At 40.0% G+C, this 17880-nt stretch overlaps 1 protein-coding gene across 3 annotated transcripts in view; it reads right to left on the minus strand.

The window, feature by feature from the left end:
• The window catches only part of KIAA0825 (KIAA0825 ortholog), a 430821-nt gene that overhangs the window by 112756 nt on the left and 300185 nt on the right, over positions 1-17880 (minus strand). The window contains exon 21 of one of the 3 annotated variants that reach the window (XM_070792129.1): positions 1-17880. This exon is cut by the window's left edge and continues 42065 nt beyond it; it is cut by the window's right edge and continues 25147 nt beyond it. The exons of the other annotated variants lie outside the window; for them this stretch is intronic. The gene's annotated coding sequence lies outside the window, so the exon portion shown is untranslated. 3 annotated transcript variants of the gene reach the window in all.

The raw sequence follows: 17880 nt of genomic DNA on the forward strand, positions 1-17880 counted from the left end.
GGCCTGACCTTTCTCCTGAGTTTCCAGTAGGAAACTCAACACGTCCCCTGATAAATTCCTTCTCTTTCCCAAGACCCTGTTCTCCAGTATGTCTCATCTTGTTAATGCCATCACCTTGCTTTCAGTGGATCAGGCTGTGAACACTGAATGAACTTTTGTCTTTTCCACAAAAAATCACTTCACATATTTTTAAAATTCTTATTCCAAATGTTCCCCAAATTGTTTGTTCTTTTTTCATGTCTGTTGCTCTTCAGGGATTCTAGTCCTCAGTATCCCTGGCTTAGTCTTCTCATCGTTTTCCAGGCCTGCAGTATTTCCACCTCTAGACCACACTCCACCCTTATGGCAGAAAGCGAAGAACTAAAGAGCCTCTTGATGAAAGTGAAAGAGGAGAGTGAAAAAGTTGGCTTATAGCTCAACATTCAGAAAACTAAGATCACGGCATCCAGTCCCATCACTTCATGGCAAATAGATGGGGAAACAATGGAAACAGTGACAGACTTTATTTTTATGGGCTCCAAAATCACTGCAGATGGTGACTGCAGCCATGAAATTAAAAGATGCTTGCTTCTTGGAAGAAAAGCTATGATCAACCTAGACAGCGTATTAAAAAGCAGAGACATTACTTTATCAACAAGGGTCTATCCAGTCATAGATGGGGTCTATTCAGTCTCCCATCAATGGATGGGAGAGTTGGACTATAAAGAAAGCCAACCACTGAAGAATTGATGCTTCTGAACTGTGGTGTTGGAGAAGACTCTTGAGAGTCCCTTGGACTGCAAGGAGATCCAACCAGTCCATCCTAAAGGATATCAGTCCTGACTATTCATTGGAAGGACTGATACTGAAGCTGAAACTCCAATACTTTGGCCACCTGATGTGAAGAGTTGACTCATTGGAAAAGACCCTGATGCTGGGAAAGACTGAAGGCAGGAGAAGAAGGGGATGACAGAGGATGAGATGGTTGGATGGCATCACCGACTCAATGGACATGAGTTTGAGAAGCTCCGGCAGTTGATGATGGGCAAGGAAGCCTGGTGTGCTGCAGTCCATGGGGTTGCAAAAAGTCAGACACGACTGAGTGACTGAACTGCACTGAGACCATGCTGTGATCTGCCAGGACAGCCTCATAGTAAGAAGTCTCCAATGGCTTACCAAAACATAAGGTGTAAGGATTACTGCTGCTACCTGAATCTAATTGACATTTCTGGTCTTATTTCTAATCACACTTCCCATATTTCCAACCTTTTCACAATAACGGGCCATTCTATTTTTAGACACTACCAAGTTGCCCCACATCTCTATGCCTTTGCCAGGGCAGTTTTCTTAGCTCAGGATATACCTTCCCCTGTTTCTATGGGGCCAACTCCTATAACTCCTTTCATTTACTCACACAAGTCATCTCTTACAGGCATTTGCCCCTGTGCTGAATTAATTATTCATCTGCATTTTGATAACATATTAAACACATATCTAACACTGTGTTACAACCAGCTGTTTAGGATCCTGACTACCATGCAATCAAAGCAAAAAGCTAGTTCAATGGCTAAACTAGGAGTTCCTTGACTCCTCTAGTACCTAATATGGTGTGTGACACACGGTAATCACTTATACATGTGTGTTTAACGGATGGATAGATAATCTTCTATGGCTTTATTTGCATCAAAGTTAACCTTGTCAGAATGGTAATCAAAGAACTCTTTCAAATTGTCTGTTGCTTCCCCAATATTGTTTTTTCTTTATTTGCCTTAGAAACAGGGCTTTAGGCCTCCCAAAGATCATAAATACACTGTTTTCATTTATATCAGTTTCTAAACTTTTGCTTATACTATAAACCCTACTTGGAAAGGGTTCTGCCTCTTCAACCTGAATAACATTTCTAAGCACACGTCTCTCTTCAATTAAGAAACTCTGTAACTCTCTGCATCTTATGCTGGCTATGCGCTCATTTTGTATTCCCTTAGATGTACACCGTTTTTATGACATGATTCTTTACACAAACATACCTCACACACACACACACACATATCTTATTCAATAGGTTGAACTATATGAAATAGCCAATACTGAGAAATCTTGACCCACAAAAATGGCAATCTCATGTGCTTCAATCTAATTATAAACCTTCTGAAGGCAGGTTACCCTAGTACAAAGTTTTGGGAGAGGTGACGGGGGCATGATTCTATACAGACAGTAGGTCAAAAGTTCTCAAAGTCAGGTCTGTGGATCCCTTTGGGTCCTTGAGATCCTTTTAGGGGTTCATGAAGCGAACAATTTTCATAATGATACTGAAGCACTATTTTTCTTTTTTTTTCCTGTGTTGAAATTTGCAATGATGGTGCAAAAGCAATGGTGAGCAACACAACTGATGCATTTGTGTCAATCACTGTAGTGGTACCAAAGTCCTCTACAGCTCACTGTGTTCTTCACTGCTTCGCACTTGTATCTTTTTATTTTTTAAAGCAAGGCTGCCTTAGGGATGTCCTTAATGAGGTAGTAAAAATAACATATTTCACTGAATCTTTATGCTTGAATATACATCTTTTTAATACTTTGTGTGATGTAATGGGAAGTACATGTAAAGCACTTCTACTACATCCCAACAAACAGTGGTTGTACCGAGGAAAAGCACTTGTGCGAGTTAGCTATAGGATGGACTAGTCACTCTTGTCACAGAACACCATTTTTACTCAAAAGAACAACTGACAAGTATCTGGTAGGTATTTTCTAAAAAAATTAAGTCAGACAGTCATTTCAAGGAAAGTGACTGACAGTATTTATTGACAATGATAAAACTCAAATATTCAAGAAAATTCAGAATTCTGGAAACCTTGTAACTGCTGTCATAAAATTGACAGTTTTCTAATATTTAAAAAAATTTCCAATGAGATCAATGGTGATGAAAAACAGCTATAATTTCTGATATCATATAATACAGATATCAACATTTGAAGATCTGTATAATTCAGTGAGCCAATATTTTTCAAATGAACAATACCTTAAGTTACTAAATGTTACACAGTAAAAGATTCATTTGGAGTGCAAGCTCTGGTCTCAGACTTCATATTGCAACTAACCTTTTAGAGGACACACTTGTTGAATTTTGCTGTAGTATTAAAAAAAATACGTACAGTTATTTGAGGTGGTAGTAAAAATATTGCTACAAATATGTTGCTGCTGCTGCTAAGTCACTTCAGTCGTGTCGGACTCTGTGTGATCCCATAGACGGCAGCCCACCAGGCTCCCTTGTCCCTGGGATTCTCCACGCAAGAACACCGGAGTGGGTTGCCATTTCCTTCTCCAGTACATGAAAGTGAGAAGTGAAAGTGAAGTCTCTCAGTCGTGTCCGACTCTTAGCGCCCCCATGGACTGCAGCCCACCAGGCTCCTCCGTCCATGGGATTTTCCAGGCGAGAGGACTGGAGTGGGGTGCCCTCGCCTTCTCCACAAATATGTTAGGCCAAATCTTTTCCCCGTATACTTCAACCAAAGTGTCATACCAAAAAAGATTCACTGTGGAAGCAGATATGAAAATCCAGCTGTATTAAGCCAGACATTAAATAAATTTGCCAAAATCCATTGTAAAACAATGCTTTTCTTATCATTATTTTTTGTGTGTTTTGAAAAATGTAGTTATTTTTCATAAAATGTTATATTCATATGTAACTAGTTTATTGTTATTTTCAAGTGAACTAACAAATACTTTCAAAACTTTTCAGTTTAATTTCTAAATTAAATATCAGTGGCAAATGTCAGTAGAAATAATCCACATAAATGAAAGCTTTGGGGGGGATCTTCAATAATGTTTAAGAATGTAAAAGGGTCCTGAGACCAAAAATTAAGAAGCAGTGCAATAGATTCCCAATAAATGTCTGGTGAGTTGCTGAATCAATGAAACAATACAAAGGAAAATATGAAGGTTGTGATTTATATATGCCAAGATATGTGATTAGGGGTTTACTTTTGTGAGCTGCCTCAAATATTTAGTTGTTCCATATCTATCACCATACTGAGAGGTGAATGAGGATTAAATCCTACTCAATTTTAGAAAGCAGTGAGGTGTTCTGTTGGCACATTAACTAAAACTCAGTTTTACATGGAAGCAGGATTAATTAGTCTTTAAAAATCCTGAATAAAAGAGGACTAACACAGTAAAAACATCCTGGAATGTGAAGTCAAGTGGACCTTATAAAGCATCAGTACGAACAAAGCTAGTGGAGGTGATGGAATTCCAGTCGAGCTATTTCAAATCCTAAAAGATAACGCTGTGTAAGTGCTGCATTAAATATGTCAGCAAATTTAGAAAACTCAGCAGTGGCCACAGGACTGAAAAAGGTCGGTTTTCATTCCAGTCCCTAAGAAAAGCAATGCCAAAGAATGCTCAAACTACTGCACAATTGCACTCATCTCACACACTAGTAAAGTAATGCTCAAAATTCTCCAAGCCAGGCTTCAACAATATGTGAACCATGAATTTCCAGATGTTCAAGCTGGTTTTAAAAAAGGCAGAGGAACCAGAGATCAAATGCCAATATCCGTTGGATTATCGAAAAAGCAAGAGAATTCTAGAAAAACATCTATTTCTGCTTTATTGACTATGCCAAAGCCTTTGACTGTGTGGATCACAATAAACTGTGGAAAATTCTGAAAGAGATGGGAATACCAGACCACCTGACCTGCCTCTTGAGAAACCTATATGCAGGTCAGGAAGCAACAGTTAGAACTGGACATGGAACAGACTGGTTCCAAATAGGAAAAGGAGTACGTCAAGGCTGTATATTGTCACCCTGCTTATTTAACTTATATGCAGAGTACATCATGAGAAACGCTGGACTGGAAGAAGCACAAGCTGGAATCAAGATTGCTGGGAGAAATATCAATAACCTCAGATATGCAGATGACACCACCCTTATGGCAGAAAGTGAAGAGGAACTAAAGAGCCTCTTAATGAAAGTGAAAGAGGAGAGAGAAAAGTTGGCTTAAAGCTCAACATTCAAAAAATGAAGATTATGGCATCTGGTCCCATCACTTCATGGCAAATAGGTGGGGAAACAGTGGAAACAGTGGCTGACTCTGTTTTTTGGGGCTCCAAAAATCACTGCAGATGGTGATTTCAGCCATGAAATTAAAAGACGCTTACTCCTTGGAAGGAAAGTTATGACCAACCTAGACAGCATATTAAAAAGCAGAGACATTACTTTGTCAACAAAGATCCATCTAGTCAAGGCTATAGGTTTCCAGTAGTCATGTATGGATGTGAGAGTTGGACTATAAAGAAAGCTGAGCACTGAAGAATTGATGCTTTTGAACTGTGGTGTTGGAGAAAACTCTTGAGAGTCCCTTGGACTGCAAGGAGATCCAACCAGTCCATCCTAAAGGAGATCAGTCCTGGGTGTTCATTGGTAGGACAGATGCTGAAGCTGAAACTCCAATACTTTGGCCACCTGATGCAAAGAGCTGACTCATTTGAAAAGACCCTGATGCTGGGAGGAATTGGGGGCAGGAGAAGTGGATGACAGAGGATGAGATGGTTGGATGGCATCACTGACTCAATGGAAGTGGGTTTGGGTAAACTCTGGGAGCTGGTGAAGGACAGGGAGGCCTGTCGTGCTGAGGTTCATGGGGTTGCAAAGAGTCAGACACGACTGAGCAACTGAACTGAACCGAACAGAGTAAATGCCCCCTCACCTGGCACTGGTTCCAAATATCGGCAAAATTTTCAAAAGCAACTCTTAGACTTCCCTTAAATTGCTTTAGAAGATGTGAATTATGAATACTACTACCAGGTACATTTCCTGAAAGGCTGGATGACCAAACATAAAATACTGGAAAGCAGTCAGTCTGCTAGCATTGACATTGTGAGGTCACAACTCAACTCCTTTGGGTGGAATGGGTATGGGAAATGGAAGGCAGGGGATACTCAAGCATCTGCTTCATGGTGAAGTCAATTGGGGCAACCACAGGAAAGAGGGCAGGAACAACTCTTCTCAGGAGCACGGAAGTACAAAGACAAAAACATGTGGCAAAATTGTTGACTTCTAAGAACCAACAACAGCTAACAGACTGGTGCGATGTGCCACAAACAGAAACAGTGTGGCTCTTTTTGAGCAAATGTTGCTCAAATTAAAGGCAAATATCAGCTGCAGCCCATAGCAAAGGAGGCTATGATATGTTCTATAAGAAAACGATGGTTGGTCATGCTTTGCCTTTGTATTCAGTCACACTGCACAAATAGACATCAAGAACCCAACAATGAAAAATAAAGAAGGTCTCTGAAGAATAAATAGCACATTCTTTCTTGGTGAGCATCTCTTTTTTTTTTTTCCTTTGAGAGTTTCCATCACCCTTTATTTAGGCCTCCTGTGCCATAAATTGTTTTCAGCTTGGTATTCTGTTTATACTTGTACAAATTTGATTTTTCTATCTCTAATGGGAGACCAGTTGCCCCTCAAAGTCCATAGTATAGTGCCATATACATGTTAGATGCATAATAAATACATGTTGACTAACTGAAGTCTAAAATTAGCAAAATGACTTCATGAATACTGCAAAATGGTCAAAACCCTGCTGTTACCATTCATCTACTTGTTCATCCAACAAATATTTATTGATTCCCCTATCCCATGCAAGGAGATATGCTAGATGATGTTGGTTAAGATGAAGTAGACATGAATATCTCCTTCAAAGTCTTCATAGTCAATAATCCAAATTACTCTTTTTACTAAGAGCTAAAAACATAATTTTTTTCTCTTTGATTACATCCGTATCCTTCAACACCATTATGATTATGGAAAATGAAGATAGGGAAAAAAGCAGGATCAAATTCACAAAAGGTACATGCAAGGAGAAACAAATGTTCGGCTTACTTTGCCATATATCCAAGAAGGAGTAGGATATTGCCCATATAAAACAGGTATATTTGGTTTAAAATAGAAAAAAGTCCGAAAAAAAACACCGTGTGCATCCATTTATTGAGCCAATTTAAGTCTACAGCAAAACAAAGCTCAACTGAGAAAAGTCTTACTTTGGTTACAAGAACTCACAATTTTCATGAAAACTAGGAATGTAAAGAACAATTTCCGGGTGGTGAGATAAGTTAACCTTGAGAAATATAACAGAAAAGGGTTGTGGAGTTTTGTTTTTGGGGTTGGTTTGGTTTTTTTTTAAACATAAAGTTGATTATCACTAGAAGATGCTTGAGCTCTCTTTCTCACCCTTAGAGCCTTTAATGACACTTTCAGTCATACAAATGTCAGTGAGAAAGGATGTAATAGGGTTAGTGAGCAACATGTCCGTTTTATTAGTTATACCATAAAGCTGAAAGATAACTTACTGACATTATCGTATAATCACCTGATAACTTTTAATTTACACAGAATAATTATTGAGTGCACACTGTTCCAGGCACTGGGCTAGTGAATATGTAACTGGGTGAGGAGGCAAGATATCTGTCTGCAAGGAGCTGAGAGGACAGGGAATACATGTTAGTGACTGGGCATATGTGAGAGCTGTAGTGGTTCTATTTACGCTGGAGCTGGAAAGTCCAATTCAAACCAACCTAAGGAAGAACTCTTTGGCGAAGATTACAGAACAGCAACAGAATCTCAAGGAGTGATGGGGGACCATTCTCCTGATTTCAGATTAGCCTCTTTTTTCAGATTAATTCCCTCCTTGTAGAAGAAGGGAGCTCCAGGGTTACCTCCTTTCACAGACAGCTGGAGAGAAATCAAAGCCTTAGCATGTAGCCTTAGCACTGGCCCTCAGCAGCTGGTGTGGATTATCTGCCCTTCTCTGGACCAATCACAGAGGTGAGCGGAATCAAATCCACGGATTGGCTCAGCCTCCAGCACACCCACCCTCCCCTGATGCACATAGCTATGGGAAGCAGGTATGTCTCAAAAAGGAGGAAGTGATTCTAGACCACTACCCAGGAATGCACACGCTTGACAGTACATTCAAGAAATAGCATTTGAAGGGGAGAGGGGCAAATTAGGTGTATGGGATTAACAGCTACAAAGTGCTATGTACAAAATAAACAAACAAGAAGGATTCACTGAATAGCACAGGGAATTTTACCCATTATCCTGTAATAACCTGTAATGGAATATAATCTGCAAAAATATTGAGTAACCATGCTGGACCTGAAACTAATACAATGTTTAATGAAATACTGTAGAGCAACTCTACTTCAGTTCAAAAAAGAAATAGGCCTTGGGCACATTGTGGAGATGATGTACTGGCCTAAATATTTTTAAAGATCAAAAAGATGTTGACGAAAAGTTCATTATCTAGAAAGGGAGATGGGAAGATATACAGATAAAACACAAAAAGAACTCCTATGTATTTTGGAGAGTAGTTGGAAGAGGGTACATTTCTCACTGTATGAATCAGGGAAATCCAAGAAGGAGGTGATCTTTGAAATGCATCTCAAAGGAAGGGTGGGATTTATCTGCTTGCCCTAATTCCACCTCATTGTAACCTAAAGTAAAATAGTCTCTCCTTACTTTGGAATGACCTAGAAATATGCTATACTGTTTGGTTCTAAACACTGTATCCTCAAGAAATGGCACATACATCCCCAACTGGGGTTACTGGTGGAAGGAAAGATCATCCTCATTAATAATGGTAACTCCCTGAAATTCAGGGTCCAGCACATAGTGGGTACTCAAAAAACCTTGGTTGAATGAGTGTTTGAATGAACAAATACAATGGCAACGTGTTGATGGGTAATAGACAAAACTCCTGTGGTCATGTAATACCAATTTAAAAGACATCCCTGAACCTTGTCTGGGCTTCCCTCATAGCTCAGTTGGTAAATCATCTGCTTGCAGTGCAAGAGATCCAGGTTCAACTCCTGGGTTGGGAAGATCCCCTGGAGAAGGAAATGGCAACCCACTCCAGTATTTACAGAATCCCACGGACAGAGGAGCCTGGTGGGCTACAGTCGATGGCATCGCAAGAGTTGGACACGACTTAGCTACTAAACCACCAGCAAACCTTGTCTATGACAAGTTGTTTCTCTACGAGTTCGTGTGGCGCCACCTTGCTCCCTCAGGTAGCCCTCCGAGGCTCATCAGTAGCATCATTTACACAGCACACATTGTATGCGATGAATTCCAAACTGGCATCCATCACACCTTCAGTTTCTCAGCATAAAGCAAAGTGCAACTTCCCCCACAGAGCATCCTGATTAAACAAATTAACTATGGCGCTGCCTGCAAACACACACACTAGAGTGCAGAAAATGAACAGATACAATGGCCAAGTCTGTATTTAATTTTAATTAAATTTCATTCTGTAGCTCAATTAATCCACATCTCCAAATGTCAGCAGGACTTAGGCAAATGGAATGACATCTGCTGCACCGCACAGGACTATAAAACCTTCACTGCATACTAGGTCTCTGGAAGCACACCAGGAAAAATGAAATATCTTTATTAAGTGTGGAGTAATGTATAGAAGTCTAACTCACAATCTAATGAAAGAACATAAACTAGGAAAGAAAATTAGACCAAGAACGTGAGTGGTTACGGGCATGGCAAATATTGCTCAATATCCTGCCTCGTGTTATTTATTGTTTTAAAGTGCATTTGGCTTTATAGCTGTTTCCTTTAATATTTACCTAGTGGGTTTCCCAACTGCCCAGGTTGGTTTTCATTTTTTAAACCGACACAGATTTTTTTTCCTGGAGAAAGGGAATCAGTACAGTAGAAGTGATATTTCTGCATATAACATGGAGAAGACCACATTTGCTATGCAAAGGTATTTGTTACAGGAAACCAGAGGTGGGGCAGAAAGAATGTGGAGTTTGACAAGCCTAGATTAAAATTTTTGTTCTGCTACCAAATATCAAGTTAGAAGGTTAAAAAACAAACATTATTCATTAGTGAGGCTGTTCCTACCCTGACAATGTCCGGTTTCAGGAAATGCTTTTGTAGTCTTTTTGGAAAATGTCAATGAGATCATTATTGTTGGATGATAAGAAATAGATGAATCTTATTACAATAAATTTGTTTAGCATAATGTGCCAGACACTGTGCTAGAAACACAATGCTGAGTAAGACACAATCTCTTCTCTGGAGGAGGGAGAGCAAAAAAATAATCACAAAAAAGGGTAACAAATTTCTATTAAAGAGAGATGCCCAAAGTATCAGACAAACCATGGGAAAATGCAGGTAGCTCAGTAGGTAAAGAATCTGCCTGAAATGCAGGAGATGAGGATTCAATCACTGGGTCAGGAAGATCCCCTGAAGGAGGGCATGGCAACCCACTCCAGTATTCTTGCCTGGAGAATCCCATGGACAGAGGAGCCTGGAGGGGTACAGTCCAGAGTGTCACAAAGAGTCAGACATGACTGAAGTGATCAAGCACACGTGCTGGGAAAATGTCAAAGGCCTAGGAGTGGGTGCTTGTCTCTTGTGAAATGGTCCTAAAGGATGAATGAGATTTGAGCAGAAAAATAGCAGGGAAAGAGCAGAAGGCAAAGTATGGGCAAAGAAAGAAAAGGGAAAGGGATTTGTTTTCCAATTTGTGAAAAATGTTCAAAGTCTACAGAGAAACTAAGATAGCAAGTGAAGAGACAAAGGTAGTCAGATTAGACTGGCTGATGTTAAAATGAGATGTGAAGAACTCAGGACTGGATTCTATAGGAAACAGGGGATCTCTGAGGGGCACATGACCAGATCTGTGTTTGGCAGTGCAGTCCTCAGAAACCCACATTCTCCATCCTGGCCATCAGAGCTAAGGTGAGAGTTCTGGCATCTTCTGATACTCTGTTATGTCTCAGTTGTTCACGGCCCACGTGGGGAAGAGGAATGCTATTTCTTGGCCGCCTTAGAAATTGCAGCAGTGAGAAAGCAGACTTTTTGGCCTTCATTCTGGTGTTTGGGACCACCCTGATAGCTCAGTTGGTAAAGAATCCGCCTGCAATGCAGAAGACCCTGGTTCGATTCCTGGGTTGGGAAGATCCCCTGGAGAAGGGAAAAGCTATCCACTCCAGGATTCTTGGGTTTCCCTTGTGGCTCAGCTGGTAAAGAATCCACCTGCAATGTGGGAGACCTGGGTTCGATCCCCTGGAGAAGGGAAAGGCTACCCACTCCAGTATTCTGGCCTGGAGAATTCCATGGACTGCATAGTCCACGGGGTCTCAGAGAGTCCAACACAACTGAGCGACTTCCACTTTCATTAGCCCCAGAGAACCCCTATTGAGGATCAGCCACAATATTTACGTACAGCCCTCAGTAAAGAGGATGCATAAAACCAGGGAAATGTAACCAAAGGAGGCAAAATAAAGAGGGACTAAATAAAGAGGGGCTGACCACAGAGAAAGTCCAGGTTTCTGTTCATCCAAGAAAGAAAAAGCAATTAAAAGAAAGGCTTTCTTCACCTCTGTGATGGCTATGGATCAGTAAGAGGGAAATTACCTACTGACTTGAAGTTCAGAATATCAGAAGTGCTGGTGTTACCTTAGAATACCAGTTTGATGGTTTTACTAAATATGGGACACGTAGGATTTTGTGAGTTGGTTTGAGAATCTCTAGTGTATTTTGCTACATTAAAAAAAAAGTCATCCTAACTTCTAATGTCTTGGAAAAAAATTTCAAACAACTTATTTGTAAATTGGAGACTCAGTGGAATGATATAAAAAGATACAAGCAGAAACAGAAAGATTTCAATTTAAGAGGAAAAAAGCCAAAGATAGAGTGGAAAGTCTAGCATTCTTATTTAAAACACTAATTCAATGTTAATGACTGAGGGATCCCATATAAACTAATAATCTATACATTTTTTTTCCACTATAAGTAAATATTTTGGGAGGGGAAATAAAGCCTCTTTCTATTTTGCCATATTTTGTATTTCTCTCATATTTTCCTCTTCTATTTTTTCACAAATCTGTCTTTATTCTTTTCTTTTTCATATGCCTATTTAAAATTTTAACTCTCTTCTAATTTTATATTCTGATTTAAATTATGTGCTTAGTCAAAATAGTATAATGCTTTAGAAAAGATCATGTTTGTCTATCAAAATAGAAGGTGAGCTGGATTGAAAGACTAAACTTGAATATATTTATTACTAAAAGCTTACACATAACTGAATAGGGATTTGATTCTGGTAAGCTCATCAAGAAAAATGTTCCAGTTCTGCTATGCTACAATACTGAGTTTTAAAATCAGCATATGAAGATGTAGCACTGAAATTTATCTAATAAAAATGTATCAGTTCAGTTCAGTTCCGTTGCTCAGTTGTGTCCGACTCTTTGCGACTCCATGAATCGCAGCATGCCAGGCCTCCCTGTCCATCACCAACTCCTGGAGTTCACTCAAACTCACATCCATCGAGTTGGTGATGCCATCCAGCCATCTCATCCTCTGTTGTCCCCTTCTCCTCCTGCCCCCAATCCCTCCCAGCATCAGGGTCTTTTCCAATGAGTCAACTCTTCGCATGAGGTGCCCAAAGTACTGGAGTTTCAGCTTTAGCATCATTCCTTCCAAAGAAATGCCAGGGCTGATCTCCTTCAGAATGGAGTGGTTGGATCTCCTTGCAGTCCAAGGAACTCTAAAGAGTCTTCTCCAACACCACTAACCTCAAACTAACTCACGATCCTATCTAGAGACACTGAATTGACATGTGGTTCCTAGCAAATTAATGAATTTGAAACAGGAATCAATAATGTACCACTAATTTAATCAGGGTTAAAGTTGGCTTTATTCCCGCCTGAAAGACAATGAGACATATTGATATTATAATAGCCTAAATATGTAAAAGTGAAGAACTGACATTGTAAAAAATCCTTTAATTGAAATGATGAGTTAAATTGCCTCTAACAATCAGTCTTAATATATAAACTGAATAAGTACATAAAGCATTTCTGGCTGTAACATTTCACAATTTGCACTGAGTTATAATATTTTGTATACAAAACTATTTTTAAAAATTAGAATTTAGAAATACTAACCTATACAACTGAAGGTTTACTATATTTTCCAAGGAACAGAAAATATAATATCTAACTCTGAAGTTGTATGATTCTATCAAGGATGTTTTTTTAAAATGAAATTGACTGACAGTAACTTAACTTATTTAGTTGAGGTTTCTACTGAGGTCGGGAATTCTGAGTGTAGAGCTTAAAATTTCATATAGCACTGAGGCTCCAGGGATTTAGGCAACTTATATTTATAATAGTTTTCACTGGTAGAAATAACTTCTATGTTGAATGATCTCAACTGATCACTGTCTCTTAGGTCAGGTTTTTCATAGTAAATGAAGTTAAATGTACCTTTTTTAGAAGTAGAAGTTAAATCTGCTAAAAGTTAGATATATAATACATAGTTAAATGACAATTACACTTTTCTCAAGTTATCTGAATAACTTTCTCATTTCAATTATGGTCCCACACATGTGGACCTCTAAGTGAAAAGCCACTACATATGCTGTAGATTTCTCCATCTCTTACCTTCAGTTTTTCTCTAAGATGGAAACCAAAGGATTGCATAATATAAATTCACAATTTCAATATAATTCCTTTATTTTTATCAAAATAAAATATAAAATTTTGCCTCATCAGAATTTTATACATGACCCTACGCCACAAAGGACATTTTTCATAAAGCATCTATATTATAATTAGTTAATAAAGCATCATAAAATATTAATTAGTAACAGGCCATAAGAAAAACTTGTAAAATTTTCAGACATTCATATTTCCTTAAATAAATAAATTCTATGTATACCTCACAAGGTGTAATATCCAAGTAGGCTGCTTAGGAGATACCAAGAGACTAATATGAACGGCAGAAATCTCAAAATAAGATCCACAAAGTTTGGTGAGGAAAAAGCAAAATTTAGAGAGGTCTGAAAGTTCATCTAGGTCTTGATTTTGCCCTTCTACTAGAAATCCATTGCTTGACAATCCCCTCAAACCCAAAGAAGAGTGAAAGAACGAGTTGAGTTAGTATAATATAATAACTATATAAAACACTAGATATATAGAACATTAGAAAGAGCAGGGTTGACACGGAGTGTTGTAACAGTACAGAGTCACAATTAAAACTGATTCAATCTGAGAAATCACCATTGACCGGCTATATCACCCACCATTCTCCTCCCTCTCTCCTCCATACTTCTGTTCTATCCTAATCCATCCCATCCTTACTCCATCATATCCCTTCCCTCTCATTTCTCTTCTCGATCTTTCTTCCTCCTTCCTTGTTCTCTCATTTCTCTCCACATTGCTCTCCACCAGATGCCCATTCTTTGCTAGGCATCACGCTAGAGACCAGGGGAAGACAATTAGGATAAGTATCTATCTTCAAAGAGCATACTACTGCCTTTATAGGAGGACCAGTATCTAAATGGATAATTGTCATTTGATATAATAATTATAAGGCAAGAGGAAGGGAAGTCTATAGAAGGGCACCTAAAATCAGAAGGCTCACCAGCCGAGGAGATTCCTGAGATGCATCTTAAAGCATAAGGAGGATTAGCCAGAAGAAAAGGAAGACAGAAATATGTTTTAGGCAGAAAGGGCAACGTGAATGAAGAGCCAGGGGACAGAAGCATCAGACAAAATCTGCGTGAGCAATTCAGTCTGCACGGCCACACGTGGTGGCCTGGGGAGTGACAGGAAAACTTTTATATTTTAGAAAGTTCCTGCTGAAGAGACTAGAGTTTGGAAGACCAGTTGGGGGCATAATCCAACTGGTCTTCCAAATTAGGTATTCCACCAGGTATTCGTTAACACCCAGTGATCACAAAATAAAGAACATTACACAACATGCCTGGTGGATCCGGAATCAAAGCCCAGGTTTATCCACTTCCAGTCCAGAACTCTCTCTACTGTACCAGAAACACCACTTCTTATCCTGTGATAGAACTGAAACATTTTTTTGTTGTTGTTGTAGGCTCCTTTAAATGTGTATAAATCGGTGAAGGATAAATCCTTAGGAATGACCAATTACTAAGCTCTGGGAGCACAGCTCCAAAATTCATACACAGAGCAGTTCAATATTCATCATGATTATTTGGCACGATACACTAATCTTTTGAATATAGAGATATGTTGTTTCAGGGGCGAAGAAAAACCCAACCAGAGCCCTTAATGTTATATTCATTGTTATCAAATATTTGGAATCCATGTGACTAGAAGCTTCTTGTTTCCAGAGGAAAGGGTGCGGGCTTTTTGCTGGTATCTCGTCATGTGTAACATCCCAATGCTGCTACTTCTGATGCCCAAAATAGCTGCTCCATTACACACCCCCACTGCTAGTGCCACTGCAGCGTGTCAGGTAATGAGGTAAGGGGCACACTTGAGTTCTCTATGTGCCAAGACGAGAAAAATTAATTTTCAGTGCTAAAAAGATGAGGCTGCTGGTGCAGACGGTCACTAACCACCACCAGCTGCTCCATAGATTTGGTGTTTGGAAAAGGGAACCTATTTCAAAATCAATAACATAACTTCACGTCACGAGAAACCAAGCTGCATCAGTGTTTTGAGCAAGAAGATGTTGTCCAAGTCTTACTAAATAGCTGGGTGATTTGACAGAAATATTGACAATTTGGTTTGTACTCACATTACGCTTCGAAATATCTCAATACAGAGAGAAAATCATCAATGTCAAAAACATTGTGCTTGCTTTAGTAGGTTCATAAATAGACAAAATATATATCTATGAGATTGGTTTGCAAGATGGAAGTTTTAACAGAGCATGGTGTCTTCTGGGTGGAGGTAGGGGAGAATGCGAGATCTTAACTACATGTAATCTTCCTGAATTCCAACAGAAAGTCAAATGAATCTCATATACACACAAACACACCACGCCCAAAAGCATTTTCTTGTACCTTTTATGTCATTTAGAGTACATAAGTATGAATTTTTCAAGGAAGCATGAATGAAGAATGCAAAAAACAAAACAAAGCAAACAAACTTAAATCATCTCCCTGTCTCAGCTATATGGATCCAGAACAGTAGCTCTTAACTTTGAGTGCACATTTTTTAAAATCACTGAAATTTTTAAAACAACCAGTGCCCACAACTCCATCCTTAGTGAAGTCAGAATTTACAGAGCTGGGGATGAGGGGGGATAGGAGTGGTGGCGGGGTTGGCATTGGTATTTTTTTTCCAGTTTCCCAAGTGACCCTCGGAGAAGGCGATGGCACCCCACTCCAGTACTCTTGCCTGTAAAATCCCATGGACGGAGGAGCCTGGTGGGCTGCAGTCCATGGGGTCGCTAAGAGTCGGGCACGACAGTGACTTCACTTTCACTTTTCACTGTCATGCATTGGAGAAGGAAATGGCAACCCACTCCAGTGTTCTTGCCTGGAGAATCCCAGGGACGGGGGAGCCTGGTGGGCTGCCGTCTATGGGGTCGCACAGAGTCGGACACGACCGAAGCGACTTAGCAGCAGCAGGTGACCCTAATGTGCAGCCAGGGTTGGTTAGAAGTTCCTTCTATGCCTGGCTCTCTCAACCTCAGCACTATTGGCATTTGGGGGCTGGTAATTCTTTGCAGTGGAACTGCTCTGTGCATTGTGGTATGTTCAGCATCCTGTCTTTACCCACTACATGCAGTAACAACACCCTTTGCCGGGTGGTGAGACGGGCTGGGGGACCTAGGAACTGGGACCCTTTGACCCAGGATTTGACCCAGGACAAACACTTTCTTGAGCAACAAAATACAAAGAAACTATAAGGAACTAAAAATAACTGAGTCCACAGCCCAGTTGGGGCAAATTATGAACAAGAAGAATACAAAAAGACCAAAAACCCAGCTGCCACTTCTGAGGAGCCAGGGGCAAAAGCAGGGGACCGGGAATGCACCCTGCACAGAGAACCACCGGAGGGGTGGGCAGGCCACCTAATCCAGCCCTCACACCCAAACCCTACATCCACCCCTACGCTCACCCTGTATAAGAACCAGCTCACTCCTGCCCACAAAGCAACCAAAGGAACTTAATTTGTTTTTGCTCCCTCACATTGCAGCATGAGTCCCAACAAAGCCTTGTCTGAACTTCTTGTCTTGCTTCTTCTCCATTTCTATCGATTAAGGGAATTCAAGAACCCTGGTCAGTAACAGCTGTGACAACCAAAAATGACTCCAAACAGTGACAATTGTCCCCTGGGTGGGGGTGGGGGGAGGAGGGTTGAGATTCGCCTTGGTTAAGAACCACTGTTCTTGGGATTTCCCCTTTCCCCTCTCCTAAGTAACTCTTAGCAGCTGCTGTATGGATGCCTCCTTGGGGTCAACATGTTTTGCTGTCTTGAGTTCTTCAGAAGTGCCTGCAGCTTACTTGGCTCCCTGTTCTCCATCTCTGCCAAATCTGACATAATCAAGTGTTCCACCAAGAGGTCTTCCCCCAGGCTTCCACCCCATCCTGACTTCCACTTCCTTCTATCCTCTCAGCATACCTGCCACCAGAATGCTAGCAGGCTGCCTCACTAACATGCTCGTCTCTTCTGGTGGGAGACATTCTCCATGAGACTATAATCCCACCAAAGGAATGAAGACAAGTTGTCTTTTGCTTATTTGAGAATCACAGAATTTTTTAAACCGAAAGTTTAAGAAGGCCATCTTGTTGTACTTGACTTTATCTGGCAATATGTAAGACAGTGTCAAAAATCATATAGCATCAGTTCTCCCGATTAAAATTCCACTTGGGTTTTTTAGAAGGGATTCAAGCTTATTTTAAAATTTATACGGAGGAGTCTAGTACGCATAGCTAAGCACACCTTAAAAAAGGACTTCTCCTGCCAGATATTAAGATGTACAATAAAGCCCTAATAACAAAAATCCTATGAATTGGCACAAAAACAGACAAACTGATGAGTTGAACAGAACAGAGAGCTTAGGGACAGATCCATGAATATACGTGAATCTGACAAATG

The sequence above is a fragment of the Bos indicus genome, chromosome 7 (assembly GCF_029378745.1).
Source record: "Bos indicus isolate NIAB-ARS_2022 breed Sahiwal x Tharparkar chromosome 7, NIAB-ARS_B.indTharparkar_mat_pri_1.0, whole genome shotgun sequence".
NCBI classification, from domain to species: Eukaryota; Metazoa; Chordata; class Mammalia; order Artiodactyla; family Bovidae; genus Bos; species Bos indicus.